Raw genomic sequence first — 21,079 nt, 5'->3', positions numbered from 1 at the left:
AATGTTAAAACAGAAAATAAAATATTGTACTCCCTGGAAATTTTTAAAGGCTTCCATAACATTTGTATCAAAGAGAAAAACAAGAACAAAATAGAAAATACCCGCGAGAGTCTGAAAGTGAAAATGACAAATCCAAACCCATGGGATTTAGCCACATATTTCTAAGATTATTATTTTAAGTGATGGTATTAATTAAAGAGTTAGAATAAACAAAATGAATCAAGCACCCATGCAAGAAGGTAGAAATACAACAAAATATAGCTTAGAAAAGCAGAAGGATGTAATGAATAAAAATAAAAGCCTAAAATGATGGCGTGTAAAACAGAAAAATAGAGAATTATATTTGTTTGAAAGCAAATAGGTAAGCAGTTGGTCCAACAAGGTAACAGGAAGAAAGTACAAATATTCCCAGCACCGACTCAAGGCGAATAGCTCCCGACACAGAAGAAAGGAATGTTATTTTAAAAGAAGACTTTGTTGAGTTTCATCAAATATGTCAGAAAATCTGGACCGAGGAGTTAATTTGGAGGACAGGATAATTTCTTAAAATTTCTTTTTTTAACATTTTATTTATTTATTTGACAGAGAGAGATCACAAGTAGGCAGAGAGACAGGCAGAGAGAGAGGAGGAAGCAGGCTCCCCGCTGAGCAGAGAGCCCGATGCTGGGCTCCATCCCAGGACCCTGAGATCATGACCTGAGCCGAAGGCAGAGGCTTTAACCCACTGAGCCACCCAGGCGCCCCTCTTATAATTTCTTTAGACAAGTTATGAAATTTAAATAGACCAACTATCACAGGAGAAATCAGAAAGAAGACCAAAGTCCTACTGTCCAAAACAGCAAGTCCACAGGGGAACCCTTAGGGCCATCAAATCCTGATGTGCTGTTCTAGGGCATAGAAAATGAAGGGAGGCTTGCTTCAAATTTCTTGTGTGAGCCAGCACAGTAGTGATACCTATTAAATATATCCCAAAGAAAACTATGTCATTCTCACTTAAGATTGTCAAGTCAAAAATTCTAAATAATATATAGTGTGGCATTAGCATCTTCATTAGTTTGAGGAGAGATCCTTAGTCCTAGGGTAAGTCCATTCCCAGAGATGTGGCGATCCGCCCCAGCGAGAAGGGAAACATTCTGGCAGTAAGACAAACATGCTGAGGGCTGGGGTGCTCACTCCGTTGTTTTGAAGGAACCAGTCCTGGTTTGGGAGGGTTCATTTCCAGGGTTGGCTTAGAGACCCAAGTTTGTGGGAGTCAGCTTCATCTTATGATTTTTTTTTTTAATTTGACAGAGAGTCAACTGTGGCATCCGAAGACTTGTCCAAAGACATTGCTGCTTCTAGGAGCCTATGGTCAACCAGGTAGCATTTCAGCCCAGCAGAAGGAAAAGCAGGTAGGAAACATGGACCAGACATACTGAAGATGGCTAGAGGTAGGTAACATAACTAGGAAGAGATGCTCAGGGCACGGACAAGGATGTGTGCAACTCTAGGGAACATACCCTTCCCAGAGACAGGAAGGTGCGCAAGGACTGGGAGACAGTCACACCGAATTCTCAGTGGGAGGAACTTTGGTCGAGACACACAGGCAATGACTCGGCCCTGCAGATTAGGATCTCACTGGAGAGAGACAAGGTAGATGTGGGGCTCTCTGCACCCCCAGTCTGGGGCAGGGGGTGGGTAGACCAGATCGTAGGAGACAGCCCTCTTCCCTGGGAGGGGGGGACATCAGAGACCTGGTGAACAGATGAAATAGATGTGAACAGATTTATTTGTCCAGGGCCTGAGTGAATTTCGAGAAGAAAACCCAAGCTGGGCCCGTGATGGTCTGTGCACCTGCCAGGGCAGCCCAGCAGCCCACCAGGCGGCCAGCCAGCTGTTCTCTCCAGGCTCCTTCCTTCTTACTCTCTCCTTTTCTTATCTGCCTGTCTGTTATTTATTTGAAAGCAACTACAGGACCATGAAGCTACCATATGAATAAGCAAGACTGTGTGATGTCTTAGTCTGTCCTCCTGTCAGAAGAGGAAGGGAGCCCTCCAGGATCTCTTTCGTAAGGACATCAAGCCTGTTCACGGGGGCTCGCACTCTCACGACCTCCTCACATCCCAGGGGGCCTGCCTCCTAATAACGTCACTGAGAATAGGATTCAACATGTGAATCTCGAGAGGACACAAGCATTCCGTCTATAGCACCTGGTCTTTTCCAGGCTCTGTTAGAAGGAGCAAACCCTGTAGAAACCATTTGGATATCACTGAAATCCCATTGAGTGCCCGGAGTGACAACTGAGCCAGCCCGAGAGCGCAGAATGAGAGGGACCCGCCGCTGGAAGCGAGGGCCTGGAAATGAGGAAGCACATCTTCCCGTCCCGCAGCCTACAAAACCGGCACCAACAAGGAACCCAAGAGAGGCAGATTTCTACAAGGAAATCGATTGTTAACCGACTATGGTTAACCAGCTCTTCCGGTTGTTTGACGAGTACTAAATCCATGATCCGGAATCCGGCTCACTATTTGCTTCTACAACTGGCATTCTACGTACTCCCCTTCCCCTCAATCCTCATGTGACATGGTGGAGAATTACATCTATCAGGTAATCCCCATAAAGATGGTTTGAGAAAGAAGCCGTGAGAGTGTCTCAGCCCAAGCTGCTGTAACAAAATATCACAGACGTTGATTTTTTGGTCACAATTCCAGAGCTGCAAATCTGAGATCTAAGTGCTAGCAGATCTGGTTGCTGGTGAAAGGGCTCGCTTGGTGGGGGGGTAGGCGGCTGCCACCTTGCTGTATGACGGAGAGAGAGCTCTGAACCCTTTCTCTTCACATAAGCATACTCCTCCCATCGTGGGTGCCCCTGCCTCCTGACCTCATCTAAACCTGACTGCCTCCCAAACACCCTACTTCCTAATAGCAACACACGGGCAGATAAGGCTTCAACACCTGCATCTGGGGACACACCAACACGTCGTCTCTAACATAGTGAGCAAAGAACCACACTTCTCAGGGGCTCAGAAAACTTCTGGAAGCTGCCTTTTCCGGGAGTGAGGGAGAAGGAGGAAGCCTGGGCTGGCTCAGCTGCTGTCTGTGTCCTCGAGTGTGGTGTGGGGCGGGTGTGGGGCTGAAGTCCCATGGAGGTTTCCAGTCGGGAGACAGAGCCAAGAGTAACCCGGTGGTGAGAGAGGACAAGATTGTAGCCTGTTCGCTCACAGGAACCACAGAGGGCATGGGGAGCGGCGTCCATACTAGAGTCTGAGAAACAGAATCGCCGAGTAGGATACGGCAGCTGTATGCCCTTCAAAGAAAGATACACTAATGATCTACTTTTTATTTTCCAGGTTGAAGTTTCTAGAGGCAGGCCCACTACCCTTCTGTTACCTCACATGTAAACCAGGCAAGGGAAGCGGGGGGACTGGCTTTTATTTGGGTAACACTTTGACAAATCTGTGAGGTTGTATACAGTAGGCCCTGAACAGCGTAGGGAGGAAGGGCGCCAACCCCACCCTCACCCCGCACAAGTCGGAAATCCACATGTCACTTCGGACTCCCAGAAAACTTAACTTTAAATAGCCTCCTAGTGACTGGAAGCCTTACGGGTCACATAACCAGTCAATTAACACTCACCTTGTATGTTGTATGTAGTAGAGATTGTGTTTGTTCTTCCAGTAAGGCAAGCTAGAGAAAACAAAACATTATTAAGAAAATCATAAAAGGGACGCCTGGCTGGCTCAGTCAGTAGAGCAAGCAACTCTTAATCTCGGGGACGTGAGTTCGAGCTCCGTGTCGGGTGCAGAGATCACTTTTAATGAATAAATAAATAAAATCACAAGGAATTAGTACTGTACTGTATTTATTAGGAAAAAAAATCCACGTGTAAGTGAACCCACGCTGTTCAAACCTGCGTTGTTCATGGTCAGGGGCGTTATTCCTTTTCCAGATGACCCTTCATGAGGTGAAATGGCTTTGTCACGGGCACAGTTGGCCAGCGGCACAGCCGGTGGCCCCTTGTTGGAGACTGTTCTGTCTCAGTGGCTCCAAGAGGAAAAGGAGTCTTGGGCTAAGCTCTCAGGCCAACGTAAAATGCAGTTCCTAGACAAGGAGAGTGGAAGTCATTGATGACATAAGATGTTCATTGAATATTTCAGAAAGGAAATGACCCTACAAAGGGCCTCTGATGGTCTCTGGCTCTCTATCAAGCTCTGAGCAGGGGAAGGGCCCTGAAAATAAACACAGAGTCTGGGCTGGGTCTCTCCACCCCGAACGAGGCATGGGACGGTGCGCAGGAACCCTGAGTCCGAGATACCGAGTTCTCAGGACCCTCCGAGTGGATCTGCTGTCTCCCGAGCCTCCCTAATTGGCCAGACATGCCTGATTTCCTTCTGGCCAGAGTTCTGTGCATTTCCCAATCATGACAACACACATTTACAGACAGCTTTTTGGCTTACAGACCACAGACGTGATCACCTCCGTTGTTGAGGAGGTCAAAGAAACCTTCTTTCCCTCGTGGCCGAGTGTATTAGAAACTTCATTCTTTCTTCCACTCCTGTCAAAAGTAACTGATACGACCTTCATTTTACAAACGGAGAATCTGCGTCTTCAAGGGATCGAGGCGTATAGCCAGGGCCATGCAACAAGCAGGCAGGATAAATAAATCGTGGAGACTCAGAAGAGGGACAAGATACGAGGCTTGTCTTGGGGTGGAAGATCGGGGCAGGCAGGAAGGTCCAGGACGGAGAGCAGCGTTCAGCAGGCCGGTGGGCAGGAGGGCCGAAAGCAAATGGGAGAGTTCATCGGAAACTAGAGATCAGCAGGTCAGATGTTCTAGAAACACCGGAGACGAGGGAGATGCTTGGGCTGCTGGCAACGCAGCACACAGGCCATTAGAGATGGGGGAGGCCAGGAGGGGAGGCCGGGGTGCACTGGAAGGAAACAGTTGGTCGACTGACAGTTTGATCAAAATTATAATTTGACCCAAAATAATAACTCCCAGGGGCACCTGGGTGGTAGGGTCAGTTAAGTGCCCCACTCTTGGTTTCTGCTCAGATCATGATCTGAGGGTCGTGAGGCCGACCGACCCCTACACAGGGCTCCACAGTCAGCACGGAATCGGCTTGAGGAGTCTCTCTGCCTGTCCCTCCCCCGACTCGAGCGCAGGTGCACGCTCTCTCTTTCCCTCTCTAAAAAAAGTTAAAATAATAACAGTCCCCAGGGACTGGATGTGTAGTGATACCTTTGGTCTACCACAGAGGATGACTTCTGTGGACGTTTATATATCTCTAAGCAGTTTCGTCCACTTTGTAGAAACTTTTTTCCCTGCCTTTTTCCTCAAGTCTTTCTCTACAGCTATTTCTGCTCCACAAAGTTTGTAACAGTGACAATGTAGAAACAAAGTACGTAGTCAATAATAAAGACTCAGTAAAATTGAAATATGTTGGGTAACAATTTATAAGGAAGGATCCCATTTTTGTTTTAAAAATAAGTAAATATATACCGAGAAAGCATCTAAGGGTGATTTGCCACTCCGAGTTTCTCCAGATAGGTGGGATCACAGTAGCTCTTTATTTATATTTTTCGCTTGTTTGTATGTTTTCCCAGTAAAAGATTTTACAGGTTTGTAGAATTATCAGAATTAAAAAACAAATTTTTTAAAAGATTTTAATTTATTTGGGAGAGGGAGAGAGTAAGTGCCAGGGGAGGAGCAGAGGCAGAGCAGAAGCAGACTCCGTGCTGAGCGTGGAGCCCAACGCAGGGCTCGATCTCAGGACCCTGAGATCATGATCTGAGCTGAAACCAAGAGTTAGACACTTAAGCAACTGAGCCACCGAGGCACCGTTTATTTTTTTTTTTTTTTTTTTTTTTTTTTTTTTTTAAAGATTTTATTTATTTGTCAGAGAGAGGGAGAGAGAGAGCGAGCACAGGCAGACAGAATGGCAGGCAGAGGCAGAGGGAGAAGCAGGCTCCCTGCCGAGCAAGGAGCCCGATGTGGGACTCGATCCCAGGACGCTGGGATCATGACCTGAGCTGAAGGCAGCTGCTTAACCAACTGAGCCACCCAGGCGTCCCCCGAGGCACCGTTTAAAAAGCAATATTAAATTTATTTTCTACCAACTGATGTTCTGTTTGTTCAGCTAGATTTTTTGTAAGTTTTTAATTGTGTTGATTAGTTGAAAACTCACTCTTTTAATAAGAAATTCACTCTTTTTAAAAACATAAAAATTTTGGTGCACATTATATAACTTTCATGTGGGTATTTTTTAGATGCTGAGTTTCCATGTGCATTCACCTAAAACAGTCAATAAAACTACGAATTGTCAGGGGGCCTGGGTGGCTCAGTCAGTTACTTTTTCCACTCTCGATTGTGACTCAGGTCATGATCTCAGGGTGGTGGGATCAAGCCCCACTTCGAGCTCTGTGCTCAGCGGGGAGTCTGCTTATCCTTCTCCTCCTCACTTTCCCCAACCCCTTCACTATCTCCAAAATAAATAAATAAAATCTTCAAACAACAACAACAAGAATGAACTGTCTATCACTTTCCAACACTGAGGTTCCCATTCTTCAAGCAGCCAGATCAAGAGCTTGATCTGTGAGCCAGTGACTGGGTGGGGGTCGGTTATCTTCTCCATCGTGTTGTTTGGTGCCATCCCCAGAGTGCGTGGGCAGAAGCAAGCCTTGCTCCAGAACTTTGATCATGAGTACAGCTTTGAGTGACAACCTTAATGTGGTCCTCAGTGTGTGATCGGGTCATCAAAACCAGATCAATGACTTACGTGGCAGGATCGGGAAATGAGTTTATCTATGATCAGAGGGTTTCGAGGGATTAGTAACCCTTTTAAGTTATGCTCTTCCTTTGTGGAGAAAAGCACTGCAGAGAAGAGTGATGATGGCCCAGCATGGAGGTAAGACATCCATAGAACCACAGAGAGCCAGTGGTCGCCTATGCTGGAAATTTTAATGTAAATCGTCTCTTTTTGATCTTGAAATACCCCCGGAGACAGGTGTTGCTGAAGTTACAGTTAGTAACTGGCTGGACTGTGGTGAGAGCCCAGGTCTGTAGGACTCTGTTGAAGGTTAGCACACTTTGTATTGGATTAAGCTGCCTCCTGACCAGAAGGCAATTTAACGAAGAGCAGGACAGATATGCCTCCTGTGCTCTACAGTTTATGTTACTCTACAGTTTCGTCTCCGCAGTCCATTGGAACGCTCCCGTTCTTCCGGCTCTGGCAGGGATAAGGGATGCCATTTATCCAGCGCTTCCTATGTAGCTGGCTCTGAGCAGAGTGATTTGCATATATTATCTTAATTTATTCATCACAAGAGCCCCGGAAGGTAGCTATCATCAGCCCCATTTATGGGGCTGAAGAAATGGTGGCCAAGAGAAATTATTTGCCCCAGGTTCTAAATATAGGAACCCAGAGCTCCCTGACTCCCAAACCTGTTCTCTTCAACTCTATGCCTTACACCACTCATCAAAGACACACAGAGACCAAGCTCACTACAACATACTGTGTCTCTATAGCAAAAAAGTCTTTTAATTCTGAGGTCATGTTTTATTTCTAACACTGAAGGAGGACTTACAATTCTTGGATGCCTCCTTAGATTTTATTGAGTTCCATCTTGGAATTTCTGAGCCCAGTTTCTTAGAAATTCATCCAAGGTCAGTATTGTGGTTCAGAAACAAGGAACTTTATCTAACACTGAATATCAAAGCCAAGGCTGAACAAGCCCTCCAGTTTTAAAAGGGAAAGGCACAGTTGATGCTGCTCTTTTATCTTCTCAGATGTCTACCTAAAGCCTCTGATGGGTCAGAAATAAAACCGCAAATTCCATCTTTATGAAGAACGCATTTCTGACTCTGGACTCTGGGGAAGGGTTGCTAAATGCAGGCAAGGGAAACAGCTCCTGGCAGCCCACCACCCCAGATCCCAAAAGAACACAGCTCTCCAGAGTAAGCGGCTTACACCTACGAGCAACACCAATATTCCTTTTTCGAACCGGTTGAAATGAAACACAAGAGCAGCAGAGGAAGTGGGGTGGCCCAGGAGAAGCACTTTTGCAGGAAGCTGTCTATAACTGAAGAAGGATGGAGGGAAGAAACCGCAACTGTGAGTACCCTTACAGCTGCTGACGGAGAGAAACACAGGTTAAAAGAAAAGAACAGACGCCAACACACACTCCCCGTGCCTCAGAAGTTCTGCTACTTCAGACCACGACCCCAGGATATTCCCTACCCAAGCCTCCTGCAAAGGTCTTGTTTAAAAAGGACTTGACTCACTGAAATTTTGACCAAAAAATGGAAAATGCTTCCAACACAGATCCATACCAAGTCATACCAAGAAAAAAGGGAAGAAAATAAAATTATCTGAGAAAAATATTGCACCGTCACAAATAAGTCCTAGGACCAAACATATTGCCATGAATTTTTAAAATGTAATGAAGCTTTGGCCTCTGTAAATAGAAACTCAAAGCAGAGATACCAGGAAGATAGGATGCGGGAACAAGAGGTAAAACTTAGGCTGCTTGTGCTCAGGAAATTAGTGCAAGGGTTTCAGTGGAAATGGGACATCTGATAACACGGCCAGCTGAAAACACGGCAAGGCTGAGAAAAGTCAGCAAACCTAAACGGACTTGAGCAGAGCTGTAACTTCAGAGTGCTGTCTGGGTGAATGGCCTCACTGGCCATGAGGCGGCCAGTGTTTGAGAAGTTCAAGGAAGTAAGAGCTGTAAGAACAATGAGACGGTGTCTAAGTCCATTCGAGCTACTAGCCCCAAATGCCACTGGCTGCGCGGCTTATAAAGAATAGGGATTGCTTTCTCACAGTTCTGGAGGCTGGTAAGTCCAAGATCAAGGTGCTGGAAGGATCAGGGTTTGATGAGAACCCACTTCCTGGTTCATTGACGGCCATTTTCTTGCTGGGTCCTCACATGACAGAAGGGGCAGGGGGGCTCTCTGGGGTCTTCTTTATACAGACACTAACCCCATGCATGAGCGCTCCCTCATGACCCAGTCACCTCCCAAGGCTCCACCTCCTAATATCATCCCCTTTGGGGTGAGGATTCCAACATATGAATTTGGGGGTATGGCAGATAAACATCCGGACCGTAACAAATGGCTATTCTTAGGTTCCACTGATTTTTTACAAAGAACAAATAAAAGCCTGTGGGCATTTAATAGGGAACTGAAAGCCAGAGAAATTCCCTAGTAACTTACAAAGGGGCTCTCCTGAGTCAGTAAAAGGGAGGAGAACACTGAAAACTCTGCCCGGCTAGCATCTCCCCTTGTTTTAAGACAATACAAACACCTTTTCTCCACAGCACAGAATCATTTCCCTATGCCCCTCACCCCACCCCCCAGCCATTACTCTCTACCTAGGATTGAGAAGCAGCATAATCCTGCCCGGGCTTTTCCCCCTAGGGATGTCATATTCCAGGAACCTTCCAAGTCTTCAGGTCAGCCTTGCATGGCTGCCTGTCCGTCCACCCTGATCCTTATTGTGACCACTGTGCCTCCTCATCCCAAACCCTTTCCCCTTGCCTTCTGGTGAGTAAGGGCTGGCACCTGGCTTCTATTACAGAGCCCCCCATTGCTATGAAAAGGCCCAGCTGGGCAGCCAGCAAGGGTCCTACTCAGTTTGTAAACATTGGAGGAAGTGAAGGATGATTGACCTGGTGGCTGAGGGAAGTCATCCTCATAAAAATTCATCATCCCTTGCCCAATTTCCAGACATGAGCCAGTTATCACACCCAGGACCCATCAACCGATGGGGAAGCTCATTCCCCAGGAAAAAGGCAACCCCTCTGCAAGTACACATAACAATAATTCCCCAGTTCTTTACCCAAGGGACCTGTGGCCCTTTACTTAGGCAACTAAAGAGAAATACCAAAAAAATTTGAGGATTCTTGTTGACATGGACACCTGGAGACCTGAAGAGCTACCATGCCCCCTTGTGCAAGTTGGGGTATAAGAGAACAGATAATAAATGGAGTCCTGACCAAAGTCCACCTTCATGGACCCACCCAGCGACCCATTTTCCCAGTTGAATGTGCAGATGAAATTGATGTACTTGGGAACTGACACAGTCTCCACCTCGGTTCCTTGGCCTATACATGAGGGCTATTATTGTGGGAAAGGTGCAAAAACGTTTGTGAAGCTCTCTCCTCCTGGATCAAGGTAGAAAACACCACCATGGCCCAGGGAACGGGAAGGACAGCAAAGATAAATGTTTGGCTTAAGGATCTAAAGCAGGAGTTGGTAAATATTTTAGGTTTTGCAGGCCATTCGGTCTCTATCTAGCACAACACTTGTTTTTGCTAAAACAGCAAAAAAGCAGCTATGGAAAATATGTCAATGAAATAACATTTCTGAGTTTGAATAGAACTTTACTTATAGACACTGAAATGTGAGTTTCGTATAATTTCCATGTGTCATAAAATATTCTTTTGATTTTCTCCCAGCCATTTAAAAATGTAAAAACCATCTTTAGCTCGCTGGCTATATGAAACAAGTGGTAGGTCAGATCTGGTCCACGGGCCAAAATTTGTGGAGCCCTGATGTAAATGATGCAGGGTAGGTGTGTACATCGTACTTCTTTTAAATTCACTAGTCTGACCTTGGAAAACATCATGCAGATCCTGAGAAATGATAGGAGACTTCCGTTAAGTCAACCACATAGAAGCCCCAGTTGTAGCTGCTATAATAAATACGGTATTTTTGTCAGAGCAGATTAAGGTGGCCTCAGGGGCATAGCAAGTGGCCAATGAGTTGTTTCCAATTCAAACAGGACTAGTTATGAGAGACAATGATCCACATTTACCGTTTTGCCCCAGGGCCATGTTAACTCTCCTGCTACCTGTTATAATTCATGAAGAGATGAGTGGCTGAGACATTCTGCAGAACCTCCCATGCCTATGACGATGATAGTGATGGTGATGGTCACTTAGCTAACATATTTTGCTGATCAGGCCAGATAAGCAAGAAATGGCAGGCCTGCAGGAAGACCTTGTAAGACACGAGAGCCACAGAGAGCGGGAGTTAAACCCTAAAAATATTCCGGAGCATTCTATAGATTCGGACAAATGAATAAGGACACATAGCTACCACTATAGTACCATACAGAGTAGTTTCGCTGTCCTAGGGGTCTTCTGTGCTCTGCCCATTTCATCCTGTTCCCTACCCCAACCCCGGGAAACCACTGATGTTTCTACTGTCTCCATAGTTTTGCCTTTTCCAGAATGTCATATAGCTGGAATCATACAGTATGAGCCTTCTCAGATTAGCCTCTTTCATTTAGTAATATGCCTTTAAAGGGTCTTCCACGTCTTTTCATGGCTTGTTAGCTCATTTCTTTTTAGTACTGAATAATATTCCATTATCTGGATGGACCACCTACTGGTGGACATTTTGGTTGCTTCTAAGTTTTGGTGATTATAAACCAAGCTGCTACAAAATAATTTTTGTGCGGGTTTTTGTGTGCACATAAACACTTTTGTGTCAGTACCAACAAGTGTGATTGCTGGTTTGTATGTAAAGTAGATATACTTTTGTAAGTGTGAGTCTTGGCAGGTTATGTCTTTCAAGGAAGTGGGTATAAAATTTGTGGACATTGAGCTGTTCTTAGTATTCCTTTATTATCCTCATACTGTTCATGTTGGTAGTGATGTCCCCTTTCATTTCTGATATTGAATTTTTTGTCTGCTCTCTTTTTTTTTCTTAGCCTGGCTAGAAGCTTATTGATTTTATTGATCTTTTCAAAGAATCAGCTTTTGTGTTCACTGATTTCCTGTTTCAAACTTCATTGGCATCTGCTCTAATTCTTACCATTTTTTCCCCTTCTGCTTATGTTAGCCTTAAGTTGCTCTCCTTTATTGACATCCCTAAGGCTGAAACTTACACGGCTGATTTTAGATCTTTCTTCTTTTCTAATATATTCACTCAGTATTGTAAACTTCTCTCAAATCACTGTGTGCTTTGCATCCCACAAATTTTGATAAGTTGTGTTTCCATTTTTACTTGGTTCAGAATATTTTTGAAATTTCTCCTTTCAACTCTGTGCTATTTAGAAGTGTGTGGCTTAATCTCCACCTATTTTGGGGGGATTTCCAGTTATTTTTCTGTTACTGATGGCTAGCTTGATTCCATTATGGTGTAAGATCAGCGTTGTATGATTTCTATTTTTTTAAAATTTGTAAAGATGTGTTTTATGGCCTATAACAGGATCTACCTTGGTAAATACTTCATGTGAGCTTGAGAAAAATGTGTATTCTGCTCTCGTTGAATGAAGTGGTCTACACATCCAGTACACCCAACTGACCGAAGGTGTCGTTAAGTTCAGCCAGGTCCTTGCTGGTTTTCTGCCTGCCGAATCTGTCCACTTCTGAGAGAGGGGTGTTGAAGTCTGTAACTGTGAGAGCATTTTCATCTATAAACCTCACAGTTCTATTAGTTTTTGGCTCACATAGTTCTATTTTTTAAAATTTATTATTTATTTGACAGGCAGAGATCACATGTTTGCAGAGAGAGAGAGGAGGAAGAAGGCTCCCTGCCAAGCAGAGAGCCCGATGTGGGGCTCGATCCCAGGACCCTGGCTGGCATCATGACCCGAGCCGAAGGCAGAGGCTTTAGCCCCCTGTGGCTCACATCATTTTGATGCTACTACTGGGGCATGCACAGTAAGAATTGTTACATCTTCTTGGAGAACGGACCTTTTCATCATTCCTTCTTTGTCCTGATAACTTTCCTGGCTTTGGAGTCCACTCCGTCTGAAGTTAAGACAGCTACTCCTGCTTTCCTTCAGTTAATGTTGGCATGGTGCACTCTTCTCCACCCATGTACTGCTCGTCTGTACGTGTCCTTGCATTTAAAGTGGGTTTCTTATAGACAATATAGAGTTGGAAGCCTTTTGATCTAGTGTTTAAAACTTCAAAGACAGAGGGGGTGGAAATATTTAGGAAGTGAGAGAAGAGAGCTGAGTACTCTACTTTTCAGTGCTCAGGTGGGAAGGCTGTGAGTCTTTGAATTGCTTCTGGTGCTATTAAAATGGTCCCTACTGCTATTGCTATTTTAAGACAACGTGCACACATTCCAACTATGTGGGATTTCATCATCATGAGCAGTAACTTACTTGCACTGTGTATATGTTTCAGCTCTGGGCTAAATACAGGGAGGGGACTTGCAAGTGGGTATGAGGTACACAGAGGGGACATGGCATGGAGGAAGCCCAGGTGCAGCTCACGGTTACAGGTGCGTCTATCATGACACACACGCAATCCGCCGAGATACACCCCAGACAGACTTCCAGAAATGGGAACCAGCTGAACTTTCACTTACTTTTCTGTCAGAAGAATAGCCACATACAGGTCCGTCAAAGGGAAGTTCTAAGGATAGCTTTAGTCTAATTTAGGGAACTGGTGAGTGTTGGGATCTTTGTACTCCTTATTTGGGACTTTCCTTAACATGGGTAAAGACCTACCAGTGTGTTGGGACGCCACCGTTTCAGATCGTGACCTAGATGCCCTTATGACCTCTTCGACTTCTGAGGACCTACTTCTCATTCCCTTTTAAGGGACAGGTAATGAGAGAAGCATCTAAACGAGAGACATTTGGAACCTAGGAAGAGAAAGGCAAGGCCAACCAGTGGCCAAGTTACCTGGAGTTGATTCCTACGGTATCATCTGTAACCATCCTCGCCCAGAAAGGAAGCACGCAGGTTGGGCAGATGAAGGACCCTCTCCTCGGATAACCAAGTCTTGTTCTGTGGGCTCCCTTTAGGAAATCCTGGAGACAGTCTTCCTCCTGTTAGCACATTCTTTCAACAGGCAACCAAAAATGTATCAGACTTACTTTTTTAAAATTACATTCAAGGGAGCTCTGCTCACTTCTTACACACATTATCCTCAGTAGACATGTATTGCCAGATTCTCCCAAAGATTTATGGCAACCACTGTCGGTTTGACCTCTATGCAGGTTTGAAGTCCCTTGTTAATTTTCTTTTCCAAAGGTAATTTATTTCCAAGCTCTGGGGATTTGTGTACCAGCCATACACATACTATTTAGTATCTTATATAAACATGTCTTTTGCAATAAAGATTTCAAGAAATTATCTCTTATCATATCTTATATATTTAACTACAAACCCAATGACAGATTATTATTTTCAGTGGTTTATCTATGATCCTACTTGAATGCCAGATGTATATCAAGTTCTTTTTCTAGTCTAATAACTCCAATAATGATTTCCCCACAGTATCTCTCACGTTTTAAAACACACATTTTTAAGCCAGAGGATTGCTTCCTAACAGCAAGCATGAAAATCATGATGCAATGCATGGAGGACACACACGGGTGTGGTTAGAAAAGTGATTAAAAAAAAGAAAAAGAAAAAAAAAACCGGTGACGTTGGCCTTGGGGAAAATGAAAACCCTTTTCTTCTGTTTCCCCAACATCCTACCTTCTGCTACATTTCAAGGTAAGGTGACAGCTCTGACTCAACAGTGCCAACTGTCTCTTCCCCATAATGTGAAAAGACCACAAGCATTAAAGAGGATGTCTTTATCAAAATATCTGTAATTGTGACCTTCAGAGAAACAGAGCAAGAAGTACTAGTGAATTTTTGTGTTTTTTTTTTTTTCATGAGTATCCTTCCTCCCTTCCTTTCATTTCTTTTATATCTAAGACTTCTTCCTGTAGTAAAAACATAGATTCTATTACAAAGAAAACTTGAAAAACAGAATCTAATTCAGTCCATCCACAGGTTTCTCTCTTCTGCGATGGTTGGTCTTTCCTGCGATGGTTGGTCTTTCCTGCTCTAAGAAGAGACATCTTGTTTGCTGGACCTGAATATCATCTTAGAGGGGAAAAAAAGCAAATCTGAAATGTGTTTTTTTAAGCTGATTTGGGTCATCCTCCTGGGAAAGGCCGTACAGTGACTCCTGCACACCTCTGGGCTTTCTTGCTCGAGAGAAGGAGATGAGATTGAACAGTCGTAGTAAGACTGTCTTGCAACTGTAGGGCTGAAATTAACTGTAGGTTCCATCACCATATTCAAGGCTTAACTCTTTTCTATTGTACTCACAATGTTGGGACTTCACGGTGCTAATTAATTTACTCTTTCTTCCCTCTGAGTTCTGAACCTGTTGGGAAATAAAAGGAGTGTGACTTTGGGACTAAGGATAAGAAACAGATATTTGGCCTTCATCCCTGTTCCTGGCATAGAGCACCTAAAACCCTTGGACTCTCCTAAGTGATGAGAGTGATCTATATATTTTGTTATGGTAATGAGGTGATTTTTGGAAAACCCCTACTGACGGAGACTGGGGAACTGGGGAATCCACCATCCATTGGAGGGTTGGAACTTTCAGTTCCGCCCCTCCCCTTTCCCGTGACCTCTGAAGACTGGACAGGATTCTGCAGGTTGAATTCAATCACCAATGACCAATGATTTTGTAACTATGCTTATGTAATGAAACTTTCATTAAAACCCGGAAGGACCAGGTCAAGAGAGCTCCCAGGCTGTGAACAGGTGGAGATTCAGGGACAGTGGCACGCTCCGAGAGCATTCCCCGTAGCTGGCTCTGTGCATCTCTTCCATCTGTCTGTTTCTAAATGCATATCCTTTTAAAACAAATCAGTGATCCATAGTAAAATATTTCTCTGGGTTCTGTGAGCCACTCTAGCCAATGAAACAAACCCAAGAAAGGGGTCTTTGGAACCTGTGATCGATAGCCATTAAGTATAGGTAACAGCCTAGACTTGCAATTAGCATCCTGAATTGGAGGTGGTTGCTAGAACCTCCAGTCCATAGCCGGTTGGTCAGAAGAACAGGGAGAAGCCTGGACCTGCAGCTGGTGTCTAAGGGAGGGGGCATTCTTGCAGGACTGAACACTTAGCCTGCAGGATCCGACACTCTCTCTGGATAGGCAGTATCAGAATTGAGCTGTAGGACGCCCATCAGGTGTCTGAGAATTGCATGTTGATGGGGAGAACCACCTGTCCCCACCCCCTCTACACTGGAATTAATGATCAGAACATATAAGAAGGAATACAAGGATCAACATATTAGTTTTACGGAGGCAAAGCTAGGTGGCAGTAGGGGCTAGACCCAGGCGTAGGCCTTGTGATATACATGGGGGGGACGGGGTGTGTAAAACGGACACTTGCCCAGCCCTCTGAGGGAGAGGCCTGCCTTGTACCGTTGAAGGCAACCCTGGGCATGTTACCTGTTGCACACAGAAATATAGAACATAAATGCCTACTAGACTCTTCTTGACTTTTTGCCAATCGGGGAATTACGCCCCTCTCTTGGGGAAGACAGTGATGTGGGGAGATAGCAATTTCTACCCAATACTTCTGATAGCCAGAAAGTCAGTCTCCAGAAACTGTCCATCCTGGACAGTAGGGACTTCTAGAAAAATTCTTATGTGCAACTAAAATCCATATTGTTGAAGCTTCTGCTCTGTCGAAGCTCCCATTCCATTTGGGGGCTTTTTAGAGTAAGACTAATTCCTCTTCCATGTAACGGCCCTTAAAAAGCCTTGAGACATATGTTTAGACGGTACAGTTAAGCATCTGGAGGTGTTCAAATGAAAAAACCTTTGGTTGGCTCACTCACCATCTAAGTCTGAATATTAGATAACTTCATGGTAGCAAGGTTTAAAAAATCACATTCATTGACAATGGACAAAAATAGACCAAATGGGAGGGGCACCTGGGTGGCTCAGTGGGTTAAAGCCTCTGCCTTCGGCTTAGGTCATGATCCCAGGGTCCTGGGATCAAGCCCCGCATCGGGAATCTCTGCTCAGCAGGGAGCCTGCTTCCTCCTCTCTCTCTGCCTGCCTCTCTGCCTCCTTGTGATTTCTGTCTGTCAAATAAATAAGTAAATCTTTTAAAAAAAAAATAGACCAAATGGGAAAAAAATAGCTAAACATGTAAAGAAAACTTATTAAAAATAATAAACTATTACAATGAATGATGAGATAATAAAAATCTCTCATCAAAATCTAGGCACTGGCCAGGTATGCCCACTCTTAGCACTGTGGTTAAGTGCTGTTTTGGAAAGCACTGACTCGGCAGTAAGATAGGAAAATGAACTAAAGGGTAGGAATCTTGGAAATAAGACACAATAGTTTTAATCTACTCACGACATCATTATATTGCTAGCAAAACGGCCATGACCGCTTAAAGATCTGTGATACTGTTTTGAAATTTTCTTTATTAGCTCTTGCTGGAAGCCAGGAAATGTTATTGCATTAAGAGATGTTAGGTGCTATCTAATAATCGCTTCCTCTCGAAAATACAAAAAGCTAAGGCAAAAACACAATAACGAAAACAAGAATAGTTTGGCTCACTGCATTTTCTGTACTATTAACTGTTCATTGCAAAGCTGTTTGGGCTGTATTTTCTCTTTTCTTTCAAACTTCAGCTCAATTTGGATTTTAGCTCTATTAAACTAGTAAACAGACCTGTGGCTCATCTTCCAACCACCATGGTTTTACCTTTCTATCATGCACTTTGAAATCCTAGCTTTTGAGAATCCCATGTAAATTATTTAATTTCCTCTCCAACCGGCATCATTATTTGCAGTGATAACCATCAGAAACTAGATGTTCCAGCTTTCCAACTTTCTCAGTCCATCTTTCCTCTCCAAGGCTGTGCTGCCTAAACCTGTCTGTCTTTTTATGAACTTCTGCAACGTTCCTTCCTAAAAGTAAATGGGTTTCCTCTTATGGTTATCACAAATTCTAAGAAAATAAATAGAAATATGGCTATCCTCCCCACCCTAAATTCCTGCTACTTTTACCATTACCCACTTTTTTCTTTCTCTATTAGAATACTGTAGAGCTAAGATTCTCTAAGTGTAGTTCCAAGGCCAGTGCAAATTCTCCAGTGCAAGGTCTTCAGGTTCCTCTAGTCCACACCTAGGGAGCTAGATGTTCTAGAGATGGGGTCCATCAGTCTGTGTCGTAACAAGCCCTCCACGTGATTCTGATGCTTTCTAAAGTTTGCAAATTGCCGACATAAAAGACAATACTTGTGTCATTTATCTCCTTGAACATTTTTTTAAAAGATTTTATTTATTTATTTGATAGAGAGAGAGAGATCACAAGCAGGCAGAGAGGCAGGCAGAGAGCGACGGGGAAGCAGACTCCCTGCTGAGCACAGTGCTCCATGTGGGGCTCGATCCCAGGACCCTGGGACCATGACCTGAGCTGAAGGTAGAGGCTTAACCCACTGTGCCACCCAGGCGCCCCGAACATATTTTTGAGTTGTGAAAACTCTAAAAGATATTCCCTTATCAGAATGTGTCTAACCTCTGTGTTCTGCAACTTATGTTAGGGAATATGGTTTTAAGTCTTCTTTTGAGTATTTCTGGGCTGCTTTGGTTTTCAGAGTGATAAATGTTCATGCAGATCTCTATCCTCTTGACATGCTACAGTAGTCCTTCTCATCTCCCCAGAAGCCTGCTCCTTTGAATCACGCATGCTCTTTCAATGTTTTTTTCTAATCTAAGTCCCTATCAGTTGATCTTCTGCAGCTGCTTCTGCATTCTCCACCGAGCGAACCAGCCATGCTAGATTTCCAAATGGTCCTGCAGCGCCCAGTGTTCTGTGACAGCATCTTGGGCCCTTGGCCCACCAGGGTGGGGAAGGGGTACTAGAGAAAGAATTAGCGGGAGCTTTGGGGTCCCCCATCCCCACTTCAACCAGAGTGCCTCTGCTTTGGTCACTTTTAACAAATTTGTTTTAAAAAGAAAGAAAAGTTTTCATGTTTTCAAAAAATATTTGATAGTGACTGGGTTAAGTAAGTAGAATACATGTCTACCTAGAAATGTATAGGTAGAGTCCAGAGATGGGGCAGATACCAAATGTGTGAAGCAACACCTCTCTAGTCATTACCATCATTATCAATCAGAAGGCAATCTCATCACCATTCTTTTTTTTTTTTTTTAAAGATTTATTTATTTAGTTGACACATAGAGAGAGATCACAAGTAGGCAGAGAGGCAGGCAGAGAGAGAGAGAGGGAGAAGCAGGCTCCCCGCTGAGCAGAGAACCCGATGCGGGGCTCGATCCCAGGACCCCGAGATCATGACCCGAGCTGAAGGCAGAGGCTTAAACCACTGAGACACCCAGGAGCCCCTCTCATCACCATTCTTGCCCTAGAGCCACACACGGAGAACTGCAGAGCAAAATGGCTGTTATCAGACTCATTCTTGGTCCTCTAATCCCACTCCATCAGCCCAAGGAGTTAATTATTCTGATAAACATTTATTCCAAAATGCATTTACATCAATAAGCATTTGCTGAACAGTGACCACTGCTCTCAAGTTAAGCCCATTCCCTGCAACTTGAGAAAGGGGCTCCAGACTTTGCTTTTCTCTCCATGCACATGATGCACCCCGTGTCCATTCTCTTCTTCGAACTTCCCAGTGCAACAGTGTCGGAGCATAGAAGCAGGCTACATGTCTGAATGCCTCTTTTACATTTCATACTGTTGGGCTGGAGTGAGGAAGAAGTGTGCATAGACGAACAGGGGAACAAGTGATACAAAACAGGAAACAAATCATCACAGTGGGTTTTTGATGTATGTATAAATATATTATTTTGCAGAAGTTTGAATTCTCCTCTATGTTTTTCATGCTTATTCAGTTAGTTTTAAGTTTTCTTTGCTCCAAATAATTGACTGCAAGAAATATAGTCTTAGAGAAGTATGCTTTAAGACAGAAAGAAGACAAATGGAGATTGTAAAATTGTGATAAAAATTCACCAAACAGAGACTCGAGAGTTGTTGATGACACCACATATCCTAATTATTTCATTCTTTTTTTTTTTAAAAAAGATTTTATTTATTTATTTGACAGAGAGAGATCACAAGTAGGCAGAGAGGCAGGCAGAAAGAGAGAGAGGGAAGCAGGCTCCCTGCCGAGCAGAGAGCCTGATGCGGGACTCGATCCCAGGACCCCGAGATCATGACCTGAGCTGAAGGCAGCGGCCTAACCCACTGAGCCACCCAGGCGCCCTATTTCATTCTTTTCATCCATATTCTTCCTTTTATATTTCTGGGTTATCCTTATTCTCTCTTGCATGCTTACTCAGCCCAGATTCACGGTCTTTAAGAACTGTGCCCCTCAACACACACACACACACACACACACACACACACACACGCACGCACATGAATGGGTTCCTACAGCCATAACCATATTATGTGGCCATGGCCATTTGGGCACAGTTGTTTGGACCAGGAATGGACCTCTGCCTTAAGGAAATTCAATTCATTGGTTGTGTATGGCCAGTCAGATGTTCTCTTGAGGATGTGAATTGATAGATAAGAAGACTGAGGGCTCAGGGTGCCTATGTGGCTCAGATGGTGAAGCATCTGCCTTTAGCACAGGTCATGATCTCCAGGTCCTGGGATCAAGCCCTATGTCAGGTTCCCAACTCAGTGGGGAGTCTTCTTCTTCCTCTCCCTCTGCCTCTCCTCCTGCTTGTGTTCTTTCTGTATCTCTGTCTACAGAGATTAAAAGAAGAAGAAGAAGAAGAAGAAGAAGAAGAAGAAGAAGACTGAGTGCTCATGGGTAGTCCTCTAATGCTGGCCCATTAGACTGACAGTCCATACTTTCCTACAAAGCCACCAATGAATTCTTGAGACCTAGTTCAGCTTTCCTTGGATTCTGTGATATACCCCATATTCTTCCATAAATACCCACTGTCTGTTCTCTCTCTCTCCTCTTTCTGCTTACTTCAAGTGGCTTTCTGTTAAATGCAATTGATTATTCCTTAAGACACTCTATCTTTGACAAAGTTTATTTATTAGCTCCTACTGTTACTCTGAAACATGAAACTATATGCCTGCTCTACTCCTAAACTCTCTTATTTTAGATTTATTTATTTTACTTTTTTAAAAATATTTTATTTATTTATTTGACAGAGAGAGATCACAAGCAGGCAGAGAGGCAGGCAGAGAGAGAGAGAGGAGGAAGCAGGCTCCCTGCTGAGCAGAGAGCCCGACGTGGGACTCGATCCCAGGACTCCGAGATCATGACCTGAGCCGAAGGTAGCGGCTTAACCCACTGAGCCACCCAGGCGCCCCAGATT

This window comes from Mustela lutreola, chromosome 8, assembly GCF_030435805.1.
Source record: "Mustela lutreola isolate mMusLut2 chromosome 8, mMusLut2.pri, whole genome shotgun sequence".
NCBI classification, from domain to species: domain Eukaryota; kingdom Metazoa; phylum Chordata; class Mammalia; order Carnivora; family Mustelidae; genus Mustela; species Mustela lutreola.
Note: the sequence above shows the minus strand (reverse complement) of the source record.